This window comes from Lagopus leucura, unplaced genomic scaffold (genome assembly GCF_019238085.1).
Source record: "Lagopus leucura isolate 7727_CA_CO unplaced genomic scaffold, USGS_WTPT01 Super-Scaffold_100002, whole genome shotgun sequence".
Lineage (NCBI taxonomy): Eukaryota > Metazoa > Chordata > Aves > Galliformes > Phasianidae > Lagopus > Lagopus leucura.
In genome coordinates, this window is record NW_024962263.1 from 77,187,882 (window position 1) to 77,211,000 (window position 23,119).

Here is a 23,119-nt window from a genome sequence, read left to right on the forward strand (position 1 = left end):
TCCCAGTAACTAAGGAACAGACAAAGCCTTCACAAGATACGAAGACTTTAAAACAACCTGCAGTATAATTCCACATAAATGGCACCAAAGTAATTTCCAAGGGAGTTGCTGCATCATTTTTTCACAGCTCAGCATCACACTTGGTCACTAAATAATGCAGCTCTTTGATATCTCATTCTCGTTTTGGCTTGCTTAGCCAAATCCAGATGATCTCTGCCCTGTGCATCAGTGGATGCTACAATCATCATGGCTGTGCTCAGGCCCCCATCCCATAGGAAGAACCACTAGGACTGTTTAGTCTGGGGAGAAGGAGGCTGAGGGTAGACCTTATTGCTCTCTTCTAGTACCTGAAAGGTGCTTACAACGAGAGTGGGGTTGATCTCACTGGTGACAGGTGACAGGATGAGGGCAAATGGCCTTAAGTTGCATTAGGGGAGGTTTAGCTTGGATATCAGGAAAAAATTCCTTTACAGAAAGGGTTGTGAAGCACTGGAACAGGCTCCCCAGGGAGGTGGTTGAGTCACCATCCCTGAATGTGGTTAAAACCACTTGGATGTGGTGCTCAGGGGCATGATTTAGTTTAGGGTTGTTAGAGTTAGGGTAGTATGGTTAGATTGAGGATGGCCTTGATGATCTTTAAAGTCTTATCCAACATGAACAATTCTATGGTTCTATGATTCTATGATTCCTGGTCTGGTCTTGGCCAGCACAGATCACTAATTCCAACCCCTGGCACCTGCACCATCCCACCATTCCTTCTGCGGATGTGAAATTCAGCAAAACTCACCCAGGTCTAGGTGCTAACCAGACCTAGGTTAGAAAAATGTGGTGTTGTCAATTCTAGTTGGAATTTTGACTAAATAAGCAAGGATTAATTATTTCAGCATATCTGAGAGGGTGTATCCTCTGGAAAGGTGAACAAACAGCATGACAGTGGTGGTGGGTTGGCTGGCATGCAGTGGGTTCTTGTGCAAATGGCATCCTCCTCACACCAAACAATGTCTGCCCATGTTCTAGTATTGAGTTAAACTGTTCTTACCTCAAATATATGAAAAATGTCTTAATGCTTCATTATTGCATATATTTTCAAGTTTGGGTTTGGCAACAACTTGAGTAAGAACAAAACTAAAAATTCATGTTCCTCAGTCAAAGAACATACTAGGCTCTTTAGCTTCTCTTTGAAGGAGGTTCTGAATTAATACAAGCCTAAGTTTATCCATGAGAGCAGACAGACAACAAATCTTCACATTAAAAAGTATTGATTATATGTACATAGTAAGAATAGGTAGCAGTTGTCCTTGGTGTATTTCTAGCTCTGGCCCCGATTAGTTTGGCAATCTGTGAGCAGAGCAATGTTCATTTAAATGGTGGAGCACTCCCTCCGGGTCAGGATGCTCCAGCAGAGCTCTTACAGGCAAAGCAGAGTCCTTTGGCATTGGAGCTGCCCAGGACAGGGATCACTTCCCTGCATTGATGCTGAAGGGCTGTACCTCTGGGCTTCTTCCATTAACCGCGCACATATGGAAATACAAAATATAATTCCAGCTCCATCTGTCAGTCTGCTAGACATGTTTTCATACTGCTACCTATGATGCATAGAGTCAATATTTTTTCCCTCTCTGTTTAAAAAAAATAATCCTGACACAAATCCACATTTACATGATATCCTACGTACAACGCCATCTTTCAGCTACACCAGTTTTGTGTTCTTCCCTTTCCATTTAGCTTTAAAAGTAGAAGAGTTGAATGACTGTCTGGTTCAATGGAATCTTTATTGTTAGAAGGAAGGATGATTAAGAAGTGCGCATCCTGAGATACAGCAACTTTAAAATGCTGCAAATCTACCGGCTTGTGCTTTTTGAAGAAAGTAAAGCACTTTGTTGTCAGCTTGCTGGTATAAAGAACCGTTTGGCGCAGTGAAGAAGAACTACTAAGAATTCAACAACAAGCAACAATTTTGAAACTAAGAACTGGTGTGTGTTATTAATTAGGCAGCAGCAGAAAGTGTCTGGTAGCTCTCATCTCACTTTTGTCTGTTTTACACCATTCTGCAAATCCATGTAGATTCAACAGAAAATTGCTTTGAAATTAAAGCAACAGCAAAGAAAAGTTGCAAACTAGAAAGTGTTGGTGATACCTTGAGACTCTCAGTTATTGAAGCAGATTTCAGCAAGAGCCTTGGAATCATCTAGCTGTTTGTCTAGACTTTGTAAGATAGCTCACTCAAGGACACACCAGGACTGGGCTCTGCCCTGTGCTGCTCTTCACCAGCTGTGTAGCCCTCCTGCAACCCTTCATCGACCCTTGCAGTGCAGTTGTGCCACTTCCATATCTTGGTATCAACTTTCATGTATATTCCATTCCTATTCGCCTTCATCAAACAAGAGAAAAGCTGTACCATGATGGCATTGCACCATTACGTATAGAACTGTGGTTATATCAAAAGGGAAAAAATCTTCTTGAGAGCATTTTGCTCATGTAAGTTGAAACCTGTTGAATTTCTCCCTGGCCAAACTCCCTTTCTTTGTGGCTTTTGTTCCTGGCAGGTCTTGCTGGAGCTGGGTCCTCCAGCTGCAGCCTGTGGTGGCCCTTTTGTAACAGCTCGGTTCTTTCCTCTCTTTCCATGGACAAAATGCCAAAACTATGTCTTTTTCCTTGTTGCTGACATAATGCTGCTTCCTCCCAAGAATAACAAAAGCAGACTGGCAACACAATAGCTGGCCTTTAGTCCAAATATTTTGTAAATACCACATGAGTATTTTAGGATTAACAACCTATTTGCATTTGTCACTTGGGGACTTTGTCTGAATCTCTGTCTTCTCATTTTGTTTTGCTTCTGTGTTAATTGGTGTCAGTGTTCCTGTGTTAATCAATGCCAGTGCCCCTTATAGAGAGTACTGTCAATTTGGTGTCAGTATTCCTCATACCATTAATCTCATAAAAGATTTAATGCTTTGTTCTTAGCATTTCATGAACTCTGAACATGTATATTTAAGCCATTAAAACACTTTTTTTTCTTCTTTTAAGCTTTTTCTTTTAACTATGCTGATCAATTAACAATGAGAAGATGAAAAAAATATTTTCTTCAGTCTAAGCAGCAACTTTTGAAGTTACTGCTGAACTATTGGACAAAGAAAGTGGCTTCATGGGTTTAGGAGGAAAAAGAAATGAATGCAGAACTTCATTGAAAGGATTCATTGAATTGTTGCTCATTCAATAATGGCATGTAGCTATACACTGTGACCAGAACAGCATTTGTAGAAGGCAAGAGGGCTGTTCAGAGAATCATTTGAGATTCCCTATGTTTAAAATTAAGAGGATGAGGATCTTGCTATAATACTGAAGTCATTTGATCACAAACAAGTACAAATAAAGACAAGGGTAATGAGCAAAGATAGGCAACTTAGGAAAAGATACTGAGAGAGTTGATAAAACATTTAGGAAATGTCTGCTAACAGAATGACAGTCTTGTTCATCATTGCTACTCAGGCAAAAATGACTTGTGCAGCAAGGTTGTTAAGAGGTAAACAACAGACTAATTGGAAAATAAGATCATGGAAAATTTAGCATAGTTTGAAAAAGCAGCAGGACTGGGGGGTGCTTAACAACTACCAAGAGAAACTAAGCGAGGGGTTTCTTGCTGTATAAAGAACTGTTGAAGTTCTGAGCTCTGAATGGGTGCTGGCAGCTAAGAATAGGCAGACATTTTCCTGAACATATATATTTTGCTCTTTCATGCTGATTCTGACTTGCCAAGAAGTGTAAATGTGATATTTCTCCTTCTAAGAGAAACAGAAAAGGACTACCCATATGTGCTTACCTTTCAATCAAGAGACAGAAACACAACTAATCTAATGCCTTCTGGGAGGACATCTCAGTACACATACAGGTGCGGATTTCCAAACGTATACAAACACTACCTAGCTCATATTGACATGGAATCTTTTAATAAATGCAGATGTGGCACTCCAGAACACTGTGCATGCCAGTTCTTGGATGTCACAGCTGCCTGAAGTTAAATAATTGTGCATTGAAATAAATACATTAGTGTCTGCATATATTTGGAGTACTGCACCTGAACACAACACAAGGCAGCCAAACACATCCACTAAGTATGAAAGGTTGCTTGATGAAAACAGATGTCCCAGTGTTTGGCTCCAGACGTCTGGGTACATCATGCACTGGGGTTGTGCATGTGAACTTTGTCACTATAGAGATGTTAGGTGCTGGCGTTCTTGGTATGAGTGGGAAGATGCCCACTTTGTGGATGCCAGATTTGTGTTTCATGAGACCTTCAGCTTGAGTGCAGTTCCATAAAAAGCAATGGAGCCCAGAGGCCTGTGCTGGCTGAGGATTTTGCCCATTCAGTCCTCTCTGGTAATGTTTGTGTGTAGAGGAATTGCTTTCAACGCATTATATGTAAAAAGTCTGAACTGAAGCGATGTATTTAATTTCCATAGGGTGAGAAACAGGGAGAATAATCTTTTCAACAAATGCAGAAAGCACTGGAAGAATAGTAGTGATGAGCTTTTATTCAATAAGTCAGCAATCACAGAGGACATGAGAGCCCAGCAGAATACGAACACCAGCCTCTGCATCCCAGCTGAGCTCCTTGAGAGGAATGGGAGAGAAAGGCCAAACTGGCTGGGGACAAATATCTCCACCTCTATTTCTTATCTCTCACTACTGCCTAGGCAGTAGGGATGCATAGCACCTGGTGACAGAGGAGAGCAGTTTGAGGTGGAGTATGGGGCTGGAAAAGTCCATGTTTCACAAAAGCATTTGGAATTGATTCTTTCCTCATTCTCTTCATTGGGCTTACTCCAGTTTCTATAAAAAGTCATTGGAGTAGGGGCTGGAATTTCAGTGTTCTGGCATTTAAATATTTTTATGTTTCGGCAAGGAATAAATGAGATTGTTTTGCTTATTAACCCTATTCCTCTTATCACTATCAATTTTAACCCATAATTCCCATCTGTACCTTTTCCTAGTGCAAAGCTACAATTCAAAACACACCATAAATGATATGAATGTCAGGCATCATTTTGCAAAGCCCAAATCATTACATCACTGAGGTGGGAAAGTTACTCAGGAAGTATCCTACCTTGATCTGAAGTCACCAGCTAATACTAGCAAGGTTGCTCTCATCTTCTTTTGCCTACACTTGAAGACCTCCAAAGAAAGAGGTACCACAGCTTCCTGAGTAACATGTTCCACTGCTCCTTGGATGAAAAGACTTTCCCTTATGACCACTCAAAATCTCCCCTATTCCAATTTATGACAATTGCCTCTTGTATTCCTGTGAGGTTTGTCTGCAAAACCTGGCTCTGCCTTCTCTCACCTTCTCTCAAGCTACTTCTGGGCTCCCCCAAGATTTCTTCTCTCCCTCCTGTCTGCCTCTTCATCTTTATGGAGTCTAGAATTATGCATAAAGATTTTTCAAAGCCATTCTTTCAAATTTCAGAATGTGTACAAGCTTTGTAAACAGGTCTCTTTCCTCTTCTCTTGGCCATTAGCAGGTAATTATTTAATGTTTGAAATCCAGTGAAACACAATATCTAGCTCTGCAGCTAAAAAGTTTCTCAAAATACTCCCTGCAATAAAGACTCACACTGAGTCAGTATCACCAGAGCTCACGTCAGCACAAAATCAAAGGACTTGAGAGAGATGTTGAGGTTTTCCTACTTATGCATGCAGAAAACTGTGCTAAATAGGCTTAGTCTGTGCTAAACCAAGATGACACGGTAATGAATTTGCATTGAACAGAATGATATAAGGGATAGATGGTATCGGACAGATCTATTGCAATATGCTGATATGAAGAAAATAACTCCAAACTTTTCGGTTTATGGAAAGAATTAACATCAACGCTTATAGCAGCTGCCTGCTGAGAATGTGGTTTAGGCAGCCACAGAGTAAGAAGAGAGAGCAGTACATCTTAGAGAACTGCATGGGAAAGGGAAAAGGCAGAAATGGAAATTAGTATGAGAAAACTAACAAACCACAAAGAAATATAATAGAGACTCAGCAGACGTACCCACAGCATTTAAATCAGGCATTCATTGATCTGCATTATTTCTCACATTATATGATCATTACTACGGTTTGTACAATTATGACTTGGATATTTTATTTCGCTGTATGTCATAATGCTGTAAAATGTAAAGTATTTCCAAAACTTTTCATGATGTTTTCGGTGTATTGAAGTTGAGATATGTATTGTACTAGGCAGACTAAAATAGTCTGTTCCAAAGCAATTGCAAACTAATGATGTGAAGATATAGATTCCTTAACCTCACATATAGAATTAAGAAATTTGCTTCTACAGAAGCCTGAGATAAAGATGTGAAAATTACTATTGTTTTGTTGTGTGTTTTGACAAAATGGGCAATTTTGCAGATGCAAGCATTTTGCTCTGACCAGCAGCAGGGAAACCTGCAGGGTGAGGAGAACCATTTGACACATAGAAATTGTGAAATATATTTGCCTATATAAAATTTTAATTAAAATTGCTGCTCTTACCTTACTGCTGCTCAAAGCTATAAGGATAACAATTTAGCTCTCTTGCATCCCAAACAGTATGGATATTAGAGATTAGCAGAGCTGTCTGGTAGAAACCTGGTTTATGATCTTACATAAGGATCCATGAAAATGATCTCTTTTTTTAATACAGTTGTCATAGTCCTCAGAAATATAGTGATTATGAAGCCACTAAGGCTTGCAGTTACCCATATCTTATGTACAGTTTAGGTCTCTAAATTAGAGTGATAATATGAGCATAGACTCTGGTTAGCTCTGCAGCAGGTTTTGTGCTGCAGATGCCTGCTCAGTTTGTACAGGTTTGATGGGGTTTGTAGGGGGAGGGAATCCACTGCAGGACAGGTGCCAGAGGTTGCTCCTCTGATGCTCTGTGCTTTAATTCTGTCACTGGAGACACTCAAGGTCAGGCTGGGCTGGGCTCTGAAGAACCTGCTATAGCTGTAGATGTCCCTGTTCATTGCAGGGGAGTTGGAGTAGCTGGCCTATAATGGTCTCTTCTAACTCAAAGGATTCCATGATTCAATGATTCTACCCTGTGGAGCGCATGGGGCAATCCATGCCCTTGGCCTTGGCCAAGGTGGAGAAGAGCAGGATGGGGAAGGGGTGAGTACATATCTCAAGGGCGGAGTGAGTGCACAAAGTTGCTCAGTGGAGAGGAGTCTGCTTCTCAGCCTTTGGGAAGTGAGACTGCACTCTTAAAGTTGCTATTGCATGCACTTTTGCAGGTAGATAGAGTGGGAGCCAAAGAGGAAAGTGGCCTTGCCAGAGGTTACAGAACACATCAGCAATGGGAGACGGGAAGAGATTTGCTCCTGAGTGGGAGTCTATTGATTTTTGTCTGCTGTGCACATTTGACTGCTGACAGAGTCCTAGAGCTCAAATAAGGTACAAGAATGAATAATTCACAGCAGACCTCAAAGATGAGAAATTTTTGGCTACGCCTCTTACTCCCTCATTTCTTTTCTCAATTATGTTAATGGAAGAGGGTGAAAAGTGATGTAGAGATTAAAAAAAAAACCAAAAACTAATAGGATTTTGTCTTCAGCAGCATCTTCCACAGATTGCATTGGGATTATGTTCTTAAAAATGAATTTCTGCACCTCATGAGCAATGAAGTATGTCTTTGCAAGGGAACAGTGTCCAAAGGGATGACAGGAACCATTCTGACCCCAGCTGTCAGCCATTCTGTTGCTTTCCTGGGTGCAGGGCTGGAATCCCCCTGAAGACCTGCTGTCCATGCTGGTTTGTAGTATCCTCTGAGCACTGCTTCACCCTGATGGGGTGTGCCCCCTTGGGAGCTCTAGCAGCTCCTCGTGTCAGAAAACAGAAGATGTAAGTCATAATCTTCTTGCTCATTCCATGGCTCAGAGGGTCATTCACTTCTGCTTATGGGAATGTAATTAGTAGTTAATTATGTAATGGTCCTAGCCTTCCTTAATTAACTTGGATTATTTAAAGTATTCAATGTGTTCTGAAAATATAAATCACAATGGATCCAACCCTCACCTTTTGCTAAGAACTAAGTATAACCTAGTAAGAAATGCAAATATCATTAATTCTTGATACCTGCTTCTTGTATAAATTGGATTAATTCATTTTTTTTTTACTCCATTATGTATATTTGGTGATGGACATCAGTGTCCTATGGGAATCTATACATGTTCTATGACTCTATGCAGAGTAAATGCTTTCATATATTGGCCAGCTATTGAAAATTCTGTCTGGTATTTCTGCTTTCAGCTTGTGCTTGTCTGAATTATCTGTCTGTCATGGTATGTCTAAAAAGAGCAGAAAGTTACAAATGGTGATTTTTAGGCTTCCACAGCATTGTGGTTTGGAATGAGAACATTATGCAACAGAGTGAGATGACTGACTTGAGACATGCAGAACTATTACTGATGTGCTATTGATTGCATATACCTGTATATGTATATCCTTGAATGGCTGTACATCTCGTGGCACTGAACTCCTTCTGTAGGCAGTCTTATGGGAATGCAGCTCTTGAAGGAGAGCTCCTGAAAACAGAAGGCTGGGACAAGTCTGCTCAGACCTGGAGAAGTGCTGGCCCTGCTACCCTATGTGTCACTCAGCTCCTGCTTTGGGTCTTGGATGCCAACAAAAAGCTGTTTCACCAGTACTTAGTTCAAAAAGATTTTCAGATGTAGAGATAAGAGTGATCATGGCAGTGGTGCCAAAATAACTCATTGGTTGGATGAGTGTCATACACTGTCTCAAAGTCTTTGACAGTAATGAGTGGAGGTGACTTACTGAGTGCACAGAATTACCTTGTGTAGTCTTAGTATCTAGAATGAATAATCATCCCAAATTTTGGAAGTTCTGCTTCATTCTGTCAGAGCAGCACATTTATGTGAAAAATGTACCTGAATCTCATTTGAAATAAGGAAGAGTTTGGAATTCAATCATCACTTCAGCTGTTATCTGTATTTCACTGTATGCCTGGCATTGTGGTACAGATTTCAAACTCTTTTTTTAGATTTCTGTCTTTAAAAAGTACAACTTTAAAAAAGACATAGTGTCTTCCTTATTGTAAAGGACCAGCATGAAGAAGCAGATAGAAGCTGTTGATGCACTCAGCGATACTGAGCTGATGTGCACCCTCACAGGTCTGGGCAACATTATAGACCTGTTTGGAGAATGCAGTTATAACTACATGAGTTTTCTTGTCTTGAGGCTAAGAATTATTGGAAGGCAGTGAGGAGAAGAAACAACAATCAAACTCCAAGAGCTTGTATTGCTGCTCTCTTCTTCTGCATGGAAAGGATCTGACTCTCAGATCTCCCAGAGCAATTACACCCTAATGAGAACCACACATTTAGGAGATTGTCTGGACACAACAAACCTGCAAAATGAGACTGTGCTGGGCAGCGTTGGGGCTGAGAGAAGGGCAGAAGGGAAAATCTGTCTGAGTTAGAGAACCTTTGGGTTCAGCTTGGATCACAAATGAGGGAGGTCAAAGTGGCTCTGAGCTTAACAGTCCACCGGAAAGTTTGCTCATCTAGAGGCCCTCAGGGTAGACCATGGCTCTGGATCAACTTTGTGAGATCAAAGTTGACTCTAATAAAGAAGACACTGCATCCTTCTGACTGAGCAATCTTCTCAAGACCCATACAGTCTCACAGACAACCTGCCCTGTTACTTGACAGCTGTTGCTGTTGACAGACCTCGGACCAGAGGGCTGTAATATTACTTTCACTTCATCAGAGCTATAAAATTAACTCACAATTTATGGCGATGGTAAAATACTTCTGTCATTTTTATGTTAGTTATTAGCCAAGAATATTTTTCACTGGAGATTTATTTTGCTAAAAAGCTCTGAAATTACTCGTGTCAGTGAGCTATAATATAGGTAAAGCTCCATATAAATTATTTGATAAGGAATACAGAAATAACAAGACAGCAAAGCTTAGATAAATTACTCATGCTTTGATTGGACTTGAGACCCTGCAGGTGACTTGGTTGACTTTCCAGGAAATGTGAATTTTAAAACCAGGCCAACAAGATACAGAGAACAGCCTCAATCCAAACCAAAAGCCGTGCCTGAAAGTGGAACACACAAAGTTTTAGAATATTCTCATCTATGACTGACTGAGGTTTTTATTATTCCACACTGCCCAGGGGTCTCTCTTTTAATTAATATCAAACACTGCTGTACCAAAAGAAATACATTAAAAAGGAAATATTACTTTTTCCCCCAGCTGTTATTGCTAGATGTACCACATTTTTGACTAGTGGTTATTAATAGAACTCTACACCATAATTCTGGTGCTGCTCAATTACATATCTTAAAAGTCAAGAACAGCCTGGAAATGTGAACTCAGGACTGAGCTGTGAGATTATTATTTAATCTCTTCCACAGCGTGACCTTAGGAGACTCCCTCCGTTTTCCTTTCCCTCTGCTAAGTTAATAACTACTTGCTTCCCATGGCCAGTGTGAGATTTAATTAGTAACTCAGATTTATCTTAGATCTACAGTTCCTCTTATCTTATCACTTGAGCTGTAGACTCAAGTTCCCAACTCCTCCAGTATGATGCCCAGGATTGATGAATAGAACAGGAGGAGAGAGGAGGGGAAAAGGAGGGGAGAGAGAAGGGAAGGGAAGGGAAGGGAAGGGAAGGGAAGGGAAGGGAAGGGAAGGGAAGGGAAAACTTATAAGTATCATCAGGTCCCACTCCTGTCTTGTACACAGGACCACCCAAAAATCAAATAACTAAACATTGTCCAGACACTTCCTGAAGTCTGGCAGCATGAGACCAACACTGCTGCCCTGGGGAGGCTGTTCCAGTGCCCAATCACTCTCTGGTGAAGAACCTTATCCTGATATCCATTACTGCAAACTATAATAGAAAGTTACAGGCATACTTCATATGTCAAATAACGAGAATGATTAGAAGGAATGAAAGAATGATTAGAATGAATGAAAAGAAGGGAGAAAGAGGAAGGTGTCTTTCTCAAATATAGGTGGGTTGTTGTCAGATTCATGAAATGTGTGCACAGAACCTGTGTCTGCCAGTGCCCTGCGTACCCACAGACATCTGAAAATGTGCCTCTGAAAGAAGTGCTGCCCTAGAAAAGTAACTACAGTCTTCTTAAAAGATGGAAAGCGAGAATCAATTTCTGTGATCTGTTATCTGGTCTTGAGGACATAACTACAGGGGAGAATGGAGTTATGGCCAGAATCCAAGCATTTCATTGCTTTGTGCATTTCCTGAATAGCAGGCAATTAAAATGTGGCAACTTGTGCTGTTCCACTGTAGTGTAGCCATTAAGTTTTGGTTTGCACATCAGGGTCTTATGTGGCAAGCAGAATATTTGTGCTTGTGCAAAAAGACACCACAGGATCATAGATGTCCCTGAAAGCTCAGTGAGAGACTTTGGAAAATCTGAGTGTGATAAACTTATGAGATCTGCTGAGTTGATGAAAGTTTCAAATACAATAAGCCAGTTTTATACTAGAAACACAATATCACTATTAGACTGTTTGTATGAAAACAAAGCATTCGTGGTGTGGCCACCAGCAAAGCTGCCCCCCAAAATGAAAGAAAATTACAAGCAGTGTTTTGCTGTAAAATCTAATTTGGCAGACAGCTTTTTTGCTAGCTCACCAGGGTGAGCTGGAAACCATGCTGAAAAAAACTTCTGCCAGCTGAGATGTGGGGAATCAGTAAACACAGCATCAGCACTTTGCTAATCAGGTCTCTTTCTCCAGATTTAGGCCAGAAAGACTGACACAAAAAAAGGGGACTCTTAATCTGGATAATCTGTGATTCAAGTGCAAGCAGCGTAGAACTGTGAGAGAGATGCAGCACCTATAAACAGCAGGTCCCAAAAGTTTGCTTGTGTGAGAGAACGTTAAAGCCAAGAAAAAATCCTAGCTGAAAAGAAGAAATGAAGGAACATGCTGCAAAAACTTTCTCCTACTGTCCCAGAATTCAGATGAATAAGAGCACAGATGTGATTTGTTCTAAAGATGGTAAAGGGAAGTTGGAAAAGTTCTGAAAAGAGGTGACATAAAGAGGAAAAACCCAACCTAGCAGTAAATGGGAACAGGCACTGAGTTAGCAGTTCTAACAAATGCTCAAGACAGGAGGAGATGCTCTGGAAGGGATGTATAAAAGGGCTCTTCAAGCAGGTCCTGTATCTCTTTTGCTGGTGAAGCAGTTTGGAGTTGTTTATTCTTTCATAGCCAAACAGCATCCTGGGAGCTCCTAACAGAATGGAGTGCCATCATCTCTGCTCTCTTCTTGATGTCACGCACTCCCATTTTTTGCTCAGATGCACTCTGAATCTTGAAGCTTGCTGTCTTCACCTTGTGAATTTTCCTGATGAGTTAGGTAACAAATGGAAAGATGTAGGGAGGAGAGCTTTAGGTGGTGGAGTTGAAGTAGCAGATGAATTTAGAGGCAGTGATCGTAAGACCAAGTGGCTCCAAGTTCTCCCATCTCCTGCAGAAGGCAGCAGGTCAATGAGTTCTACATGAGAAAGGTCCAAGTTTGCTCCATCTTAGGAGAACCTCAAAATCCTCATGTTTTCTGTGTCAGAGAATTATAGAATAATAGAATGCTTTGGGTTGGAATGGACCTTTAAAATCATCTAGTTCCAGCACGCCTGCTGTAGGCAGGGACACCTCCCTCTAGACCAGGTTACTCAAAGTACCATCCAGCCTGGCCGTGAATGCTTCCAGGGAGGGGCCATCCACTGGGCACTGGGCAACCTGTTCCAGTCTTTAATCACCACCACAGCAAAGAATTTCTTCCTGATATCCAGTCTAAATCTATTGTCTTTCAGTTTAAAACCATTACCCTTCATTCTGTCTCTGTGTCCACGAGAAAGAAATAAGACTGTAACAACCAGCTTTTGAGGTCCTTTATCTTGTAAATAGAGTGCAGAAGGAAACTGCAGAATCATGAAGGGTGGAAAAGACCACTGAGATCATGTAGTCCAGTCATCAACCCATCATGGACAGAACTGGGATCTCTGTCTTGGAACTTTCAAAGCTTTACAGACCTGAGAGCAATCTGAAACAGGCTGGTTGCTCTTTAGGTTTATGAGTTTCTTTATTACATGAGAATGGGAGCTTTCCAGATAATCTGATCTGTAATATATTGTACTGAAATGACCATGTGAAAAGCATTAATTTTTAGACAGTGCTCATTATTTTTAATTCTTTATCTATTTGTTCCTGGAACTCCTCTGCCAAATGCATAAAACTCTTATAGATAGTGGTTTATTTTCAGGCTGTACTAATGTCTGCAACAAACAGAAAAAAATGAGAAGACAATTATGGATGTTGTAACTTCAAGACAAATAATTCACACGTAATAAAAAATCTCTCACTTAAAAGGAGGAAACTACTTTAAGTTATTACAGGCATTTGAAAGCAAAAATCAGTTCAGATCTCAAAAATTTTTAAAAGCTTGTAGTACTTTTTAAAAATAGCTGCTGCATGTAGAGAGGTTTTCAGGATCTGCACGACAAAGGTGCAGTACTCTATTCACTCTTATATTAACCTCAGTGGACAAAAAGTACATGACATTTGGAAAGCCAAGCTTCAGATCTGTCACGGATGTCTGCTCAAGTGGCTGGTGCTGTGTTTAGGAGATTACATGGCACGTGGCAGCAGCTCTCTCCATCCCAGTACAATACAATCAGAAAATGCCCATGGTGATACTTAGTCAGCTATTAAGTTCACTTTAATTTTTATAGCATGGTGTATTTGTGAACTGTCTGTGCCCAGGGACAGGTAAGATACTGTGAGCATTGTGCAGGGTTGTATGAGGACAAGTGGAAATGATTTCAAATCAAAAGAGGGGAGATTTAGATTGGATACAAGTAAAAAGTTTTCTATAATGAGGATGGTGAAGCAATGGAACAGGTTGCTTAGGGAGGTGGTGGATATCCCATCCCTGGAGATATTGAAGGTCAGGCTGGACAGGCTCTGAGCACCCTGCTCTAGCTGTAGGCATCCCTGTTCATTACAGGAGAGTTGGACTAGATGGCCTTTAAGGATGCCCTCAAAATCAAACAGTTCCACGATTCTATGATTCTGTGCTGCAGTCAGGGTGGCACTGGTGTGGATGATGACCTCTAACTTCAGAGGAAAGCAATGCAGCCTAAGCCGAGAAGTGATGATGGAGAGGGCAAGAAGGCTGTTGTTGCAGCTCCTGAGCTGGGCAGAGCTTGCTGCCACCTGCTCAGTGCACAGCAGCTGTGTCCTCTCTAGCTGGGTGCGCAGCATCCTGTTGTATTTCTATCTCTAAATTAATTCAATTAAATGGGCATAATGTTGTACAAATTGATGTATAGCTCTATTTCTGTTTCTGTTCTCAGTCCAAGCAAAACATATTGTTACACTTCAGGAGAGGATTTGACATTAAGAACCTCTAGAAGGCATATTTGAAATGATTTCCAGCTATTACACCTTTGTCTTTCTCTGGAACCATACAAAACCTGCACTTTAGGATGGCTTTTTGTGTCATCGGTTTAAGAGAGGTTGATGTGTGAGAACACGTGGGAATCCAACACCAGTGCTGCCATGGAAGAGCAGTGAAGTTTGGGGACATGAGAAGTGTGACAACTGCAACAAATGCCTCTAACGGTGAAGACATCTCCACAGGGAAACTCAGGAGCTTACTTAAAAAATGAATAGATTTTGGAGAGTTCAGTCTTGATCTGCGTCCTCAACAAGGCAAGGCAAATTTTGTAATATCCCCATCATAAATTTCCATTACCTCATATTAGAAAAAAATACAGTGCTCAACCCAATTAGAATGACATGAGTTTTGTCTTCACACTATTAGAGCACTGCTCATATAAGGAAAGATTGAGGGAAGAAATATGCTTACTTAGCTTGAAGAAGAGAAGGTTCCATGGAGACCTCATTGTGACCTTCCAGTACTTTAAGGGAGCTTATAAACAGGAGGGAGACCAACTTTTTGCACTGTTTAATAGTGATAGGACAAGAGGGAATGACTTTAATCTAAAAGTGGGGAGATTCAGATTGGGTGTCAGGAGGAAATTCTTCCCTCAGAGAGTGGTGAGATGCTGGCACAGCTGCCCAGAGAAGCTGTGGGTGCCCCATCCTTGGAGGTGCTCAAGGCCAGGTTGGACGGGACCCTGGGCAGCCTGAGCTGATGGGTGACATCCCTGCCTATGACAGGGATGGCAGGGAGGCAGATGATCTGTAAGGTCTCTTCTACCCCAAGCCATTCTATGATTCTACGATCTGTCATCAAAAAAAAGTTTGTGAAGATGTTCCTGGGTTATAGAACTTAATTAGCATTCCATACTATACTAAGCCTTACTGAACTTTTCTTGTGGTCTTACTGTGACTCTTTGCAAGAATGACTGCTACAAAAGAAGCATCATGTTTTAAGAAATTTTGAGAAATCCATCAGTTTCTGAAGTCCTCAAGGCAAACTCAGGGATGTTCATATGGTCTCATGCCTTGTCTAATGACTCTCTAGTGACTGAGTTGCTTAGTCCTGTCATTATGGAGTCTCTAAGGACTCAGCTGGCAGCCTCTGTCTGGAAAACTCCCCTAAATTGTTTGCAAAATTGTAACTAAACTGCCAAAGGTTTTGGACTTCAAAAGGAATCATTCATACAGCATGCTTAGAACACTTTGCTAAGCCCAGGAGAGATTAGAAACTCTGCATATCATCAAGCTTACACAAAAATCCTCCAAAAATACTGAGATGTTTGCCACAGCTCTCGTATTTCAGGAGTCTGAGTACAAATCCATCCTGTCATTAGAAATAGTGATGTAGATCTGTTTACCTCCCAGCTAAGAAAATGTCTTCTGACTCCCCAACTGCCCCAGCTTCCAGACCCTGGTGAAAACTTCGTTCTACTGAGTTAAGATTTTAAATGCTGTGTAATAGAAAATTATGCTTAGCTGAAAAGAAGTAGAAGTAGAAAGAGAAGGTTAAAATAATCTCATCTATACTTGCATCTACCTACTCTAATTCATCTAATGTATGTCTGTCAAAACTGCCTTTCTCAGCTGTCAGTCTAAACATATCACTCATCTCCGTGGATATCAACTTCCTCTGCACATTCTGTTATATTCCACTTTCTTCCTTTCACCAGTGCAGCACAGCTTTTCCTTGTCCTTTGCCTCCATATCTGCAGATATGCTTTATCAATAATGACATGCTGGTCTTGCTCTGCAATTCCCTAACTGCCATCACTCCTTTATGTCCGTTTTGATGGAAAAAGACCTGAGAACTCCAGGTCACAAAGTTGCTGTCTGTGCCTTACTTAGTGTTGTATAATGCCAAACAAACAACAGCAAAAAAAAAAAAAAAAAAAAAAAACATAAATGTCAGGGGAAACATTTTTATGTCTATGCTCAGAGATACATCTGCATCTAAACAGAACAAAAATAGGCCAAATCTTTTTTCACCTCCAAAGAGTTCCTCACAAAGAAATAGCTAATATGATACCGACCAGAGAGTGCTATTGAGGGGGCAAAGAATTAATATGTAATGTAGAAATGAAATAGTGACACCTGAAAAAGTCTTTGCTCCATCCAAAGAATGCTCTTTGTTCCACATGTGCTCACTGTTGCTTCAGGGTAAGCAAGAGAACCTATTTGAAGCCAAACAGTGAAACCAGATCACTGTTCCTCACAGAGTACCCATAAACCAGCTTGGAATAAAATACCTTTCAAATGTATCATTCTATAACAATATGTGTGAAACATTCTAGTGGAAATCATTTAAATCCAAATTGCAAACGTGCCTGGAAATCATATTGATTTTCCTAGAAGAAAGAGTGCTAGACACAAATATGATTGAAACTCTGCCTTCTTCCCTTTGTAATTAGAAACTTAACAAGATCACACTTTGCTGGGGGAATTGCTGGTTACGGCTGGAAGGATTATACAGCTCTGTTTTATTTGCTGAATCCAATGGGAACACAATAACTTCAGTGTTTTCAATCCCTGTTCCCTGCAATTTATGGCATCTTTGGCAATCCAGCCTCTGCTGGGTTAAGTGGTTCAGCTGAGTTAATAAACTGTCTTCACTTCATGCAAACAGCGCAGTCAAATTTACTTCCCCAAAACACATCAGGTGTGATCAACACCCATCTGCTGTTGCTAATGGCCTTATTTAAACAAATTAAAACAAGTCTGAGAAAAATGATATTTTCCATGCTAGACCTGTTGCTATATACAGAAGACCTCAGCAATGGGTGGCAGCCAAGGCTCAGGGCACACCGCAGCGGGGCTCTCGTCTCCATGGGGCTGAAGAATAAAAAAGTTACGATGAGCTGCTGCTTTGATGAGACATGTCCTTGTAGCCTTGGCTAAAAACTCTCTTTCCCTGCAAAACCCCAACCAAACATCATGCCTATGTGTGGCCACCAGAGCTGTAAAGACACCTGTAAGAGAAATTCAAGACTGAAGGTTTTATGGGTACACTATTGGGCCATTCATTGCCCTTCTATCTCCTTGTCACTTCTAGTTAGGTGTCCTAACCACGACTGTGTGATCCCACTGAGCTTTGCTTTCAAGGTATCAAATAGCTGACTTGCATGACAAGAGCCCTGATGCCCCATTTGTTTTCTCCCCAAAGCCCCATATGGAACTGTTGGATCTGCACAGTCCAGGTACTCTGAAATCGTGTTAGTAATACCTTCTCATCTCATTGTGACAAGAGGAGACGGACATTAAACAAGGAGAGGTGTTGTCTTCCCTCTGCCTTACTCCCCACACTATCTATGGGAGCTGTGGGGTATAAGCCCAGCCATGCTCCCATGCCAGGAACCTCCTGAAGATGCTGGAGGTCAGGTTTAGTTAAATTGAGCAGAAAAACCTTCCTTGGTCAGCAGGACAACTCTGAAAAAAAGTAGAAATGTGTCTTCAAGTTCTCACCTCTGAAAGGTAATGTATTTACTTATCTCTGTGGCTGAAGCCTCATTTGTTCATTTGCTTTATTTTGTGCTGATCGCTGCCAAGAGGAGGAGGAAGAGCAACTTGTCTCTTTAGCAGTGAAGAACAAGGTGTTCATCCAGTGAATCTTGTTGATTGCACTCTACTGGATGGCTTTGGCATTCTTCACTTCTAATTAACCAGCATACATTTGCTTGGTATTAGTGGCTTATCAGCATTTTGGAAGCTGGTGCTAGGAATTTAAAATAACAACAGCACTTATTTTCTGCTTGGACAAATTGCAGTTGGGCTGATGAAGAGAGGAGTTACAGCAGGTCTTTCTAAGTTTGGGAGTGAAGGGTGAGAGAAGATTTTTTTTTTTTTTTAATGTATGTAATTGCAAGAATAATTTCATCTGGTATTATTAGACAGAAGAGATCTAAGCAGCTTTCTCATAATTCAGTATTACGAAACGAGTTTTCTATCCCACTGGCTTTGCAGGGTCAGTCATGGCCTCAGCTGCTGACCAAACTCCTCATGCCTTCACACACAGAGCTGTGACATAAGGGGAGGAATCTCGGCCCCCATCTGGGGCAGCACTTCAGGGGCTGCTGAAATTCATTTCTATTCAAGGCCAAATTTACACTCATCTTCCCAGCAGACAATAAAGGACTCTTAAATCTCACAGAGGGGCTTTAACCAGGAGGCAGATGAATTCAAATTAGAAACAAGGCACCCCTCATTCCCTGAAACATAAATAATAACAACGATGGGGAGCAGCTGTCACTGCAAGGCAGGTGGAAGAAACAGGTTTTTCCCACATGAATCTTTCAGCTTGTGATGGAGCACCTTCTGGAAGTTAACATGCTGGGCTTGGAGCAAGGCACTGTGAATCTCAGGGAGTCAGGCTGGAAAATCTGGTACTATGAGTCACCCAGCCTCAACACTTCCTATCCATAGCTGATCAACATTTGAGACTCCCTGTTAGAATTAGAGAGAACCAGATCTGTGTAAATACAGAGCTAGGGAGGGGGGAAATAAGTCATAATACCTTCAAATCTAGGCTGCATGTTAAACGTCTTTATATAACTTTTATACAACTCAGAAAATATATCGACACTTCCACAGGACATGTGTTTAAGTAGTGTCTTATTTTGGAATGGATATCAACGTGACAGATAGTGATAGGTCAAGGGGAATAGTTTAAAAGAGGGGAGATTTGGGGGAAGTTCTTCACAGAGAGAGTGGTGAGGTGCTGGCACAGGCTGTCCAGAGAGAGACTGTGGGTGCCTCGTCCCTGGAGATGTTCAAGGCCAAGCTGGTAGGACACTGGCAACCTGATGTAGTGTTTGATCTAGAAATTGGCAACATTACCTGTAGCAGGGGGTTGGAACTAGATGATCCTTCAGGTCCCTTGCAACACAAGCCATTCTATGATTCCATGATTCAATGGATGGAATTTCTTTCTTTTTTTTTTTTTTAATTGACAAATAATTGCATTTAACTGTTGACCATAGAAGTGCAAAGGAAAAATACTGCTGCTGAGTACTTGTTTAAAGCCCTGTTAGGACACCAGGTTACTTGAAAATAACGATTGCTGTCTCACCCAAACAATGAAATGAAAGCACCACTCGCTCTTGTTTATTTGTGCTGTGGCAGCACCTAGAGGCTCCTGGCAGAGATGTTGCTGTGTTATAGCACTGAGCATTGTCTGCAACACATGCACATAAAAATAACTTAATGGCCACTGCCACCAGAAACTAAATTTTTAAACACATGCATGCCATGAGCTGGTCTTTCTTAGGACTCCCCTGAAGAGAAATTTTTCTGAAACTACTGTGAATCTGTTTTCTTGGTAATAAAAGGTTATTAAATGGTTATTGTTATTTGAGATTAATGACTGGTAAGCGATAAGGAGCTGAAACAATTACAGAATTCAAATAACCAGCAGCCAGTCTGTGGCTTCGACTGGTGGATAATTAATAGTTCATAATGAAATCAACTGTGGACAGATATTTTCTGCCTGACAGGAAGCACAGAAAGCTTACTGACTGCTTTGGATTTGACTTCTAAGGGATAGAACGTGATCAATTCCCTACTAGAGGCACCTCCATTCAGTCGTGGCTCAAACATCCTGGTCAGCTCTTTCCTGAGTGAAGACAAAGCACTTCCAGTGCAGTCTGGGTTTGGCTTAGCTTTGTCCATCTTCCTCCTGGTAATCTCCACAGGAAGGAACTCGCCACATGTTGGCTATTAAGTGCGGCAGATTCGGAAGAGAAATCTCTAAGCAGTGCAGGAGCAATCTCCATTTTTCTAACTGTAAGTTCAGCACAGAAGGATATGGCTTTGTCAATGTTAACTTAGCCTTGCTCGGTGATTTGGATGGATTGGGATGTAAATCTTCAGGAGTTCACAAAGCACAGAGCACAGACACCACAGCATTAGAACAGTTGATATGAGCAGCACCGGTATTTGCAGCCCTGTCTCCTGCCTTCACATCTGCTGTGTGATACTGATATGGGGAGGGCATCACACAGATCCCAGCTCTGTTAACTAACACTGAGGCCAATCTCTAATTTAAATGATGGCAGAGCTAGTGCTGCTCATGAGAAGTAGGCAGTATTCATGCGGTGCGTATGTGACAAAGGGATTTATAGCATTTTCCCTCCAGCTGCTATTAGTAAGAAAATAAAGGGAAGATTGCCTAAATGCAAAAGAGAAATTTAATCTCCAGCTAACCATAGTGATATATGATGGGGAGAAATACAATCCATCTGTGCTTTCTCTGACAATGCTTTCCACCATTTGTTTTAGAGAAAGACATAAAGTTCTCATAATGCATCTGGATGGTTATGAAATACTCCAGCTACTGGGAGAGAGGAGGAAGGCATTTCTTGCTGACTTCTGTCAGCAGTGTTTCCTGAGACACGAAGATGATCTCCTGTGATGATTATCTTGCCCAGGAAAGCTGCAGAGTCCCTGTTGAGTCAAAGACTTAAAAAGCTGCACTAGGTAATAGGAGTGTCTCTGGATTTTCCTAAAATGGGGGAAAAAACCAACCCCATTTTTTGAGAATACAATGAGTTTTACTCAACATGTTGAAATTTTGGGTTTAACATAGGATAGACATGGGTGATTTCCCTTTGGGTCTCTCTGGATGGGCTGCCTCTTGATTTGAGTTTTGTGTTTTCCCTCATTTGCTTTTTATACCAGAAGGTAAAATGCTGTGGCCCTTTCTGGTGTACCCACACTGATACTCCTGTTACATATCTCATTTATATATAAAGACAAACCTGGGAGCAGCCTTTGTGTGGCTGTGACACTCTATCCACCTGACACAAGGCCATGCCACCCAGCTGCCCTGCCTGGCCTGGGTTCAAGCCCAAAAGGTTTGCAAAGGGAATTTCCCAAGGGAAATGCCAGTGGCATCCCTTGCAGTTTCTAGTTGAAGGGTTGGGAACATGTTGGGGCTGTGTCCCTGTTCATCAGGGCTCCTCACAGTGAACATCCTTTGGCCTGACTTTGGCCTGCCCCATTACAAGTACTTCTAACACTGCAGTGGGAAGGAAGGGACAGCTACACTTCCCCTAGCTTTGCTCCAGGAGAGGTTACTCTCAGTGAGCGCTCACAGCTTTCTCTGTATGTGTTCCCAGGGTGTGAGCAATTTTCCATCTTGTGACTCTTAAACACCCACGGGACAGATGAACCCTCCTGAAGTGCTTAAGAAGCTGTACCTCTGACAGAAGAACTCATAAGCAAACTTAAGGGTTCTCTTAGTAACCTTAAAAAGGGGAGTAACAACAAGAAGTAGATTTGGTTTAACACTGTCATGTTTAATTGGAATTTTTGCCTCCTGAAGAATCTCAGGGCTTCCCCTTTGCAGGTTTAACCTCAGTCAGTCCTGTAATATTTGCACATAATTACTGTTCTTTAGCTAAACGAGGAATATGAACAAAATACATTGTTTTATTTATTATTCTAACAAAGACCTGTCACTTAAACTTGCTATTTCAAATTAGAAAAGGAAATTAGAGGTAAGCACAAAAATCTTCAAGAGATGATCAAAGAGAATCTTTTGTGTTTCTCTTCTGGTGTTAATTAACACTACTTAGTGAGGTCTGATTTGCACTGACAGTTTCATTTCAGGGGACATCGGGGCTTGCATAAGATTAAAGGCTAATTTTAGACATATTTGGATTAAGGCATATACAGCCACTGCATAATTCAGAGGGCAGATCTTCTAAGTACTAGGATCGTCCACCCCACTATATAACATGGGGAATGAAGCTAGCCATGTTGTGATGGGAACCTCCTTTCCCACTTGGGTGAGGGCAGGCAGGCAGGGCTGGAAAGGTGAGCCAGGGAAGGAGGAGTGCCACGCAGCCTGCAGAGCCCTGGGGATGGAACTTTGGCCTTTTTTCCACCTGTCAGCTCTTTCTGCATCTCATTTCTTAGGCAGCATAGGACTGACAGAGGTCCAGATCCAAACTCACAGAGTGAGATTTGCTAGATGCAGGTAAGAGTGGCAGAGTTCATCTTCAAAGGAGTGGCATGAAGGTCTTCAAAGTCACTTAAGATAAGAAATTAGCCAGGGAGAAAAAAGCAAAACCTAAGCAAAATTAAAATCCCATAAAAGTAACTGCAGTGGGGAGTCAAGTCCCTCTCCTAAATCCAGGCTGACTAATGGGGAGGGGACTGAGGGATGGAGGGGTTCCAAGGAGCAGAGACCAGGTAGACAATGCTGCTCCCTCTGCTTTGCTGACAGTGAGGCAGCCCTGCCAGAGCAAATACCATGTATTTCATTTGGTGTCTTTGCTCCTTCTTTACTGTTTTCATCCAGCGAGCAGACAGCTGAAATACTGCCAATGAAGGAAAACAGATTTTATGATGAATAGTCCTACACCATGAAAAACCAGATTAGGGGAACGCCTAAACTAATTTCAGGTTATTGCATTACAATCTTCATCTCGGCCTAATTCTCAGTAGCTTTATTCCAGGTTTATGAACAGAAATTTAAAGCTGGTACATTTTATCATCTGTATCTTTCAGTCTCCTTTTTTTTTTTTTTTTTTTTTAACTGAAGCTTTGCAGTGTTCTCTTTAATTTCCAGGAGAATGAATTTCACCTTTTATAACATTCAAAGACAATTATGCTGTCTTCGTGATGAATGATGTCACCCTGAT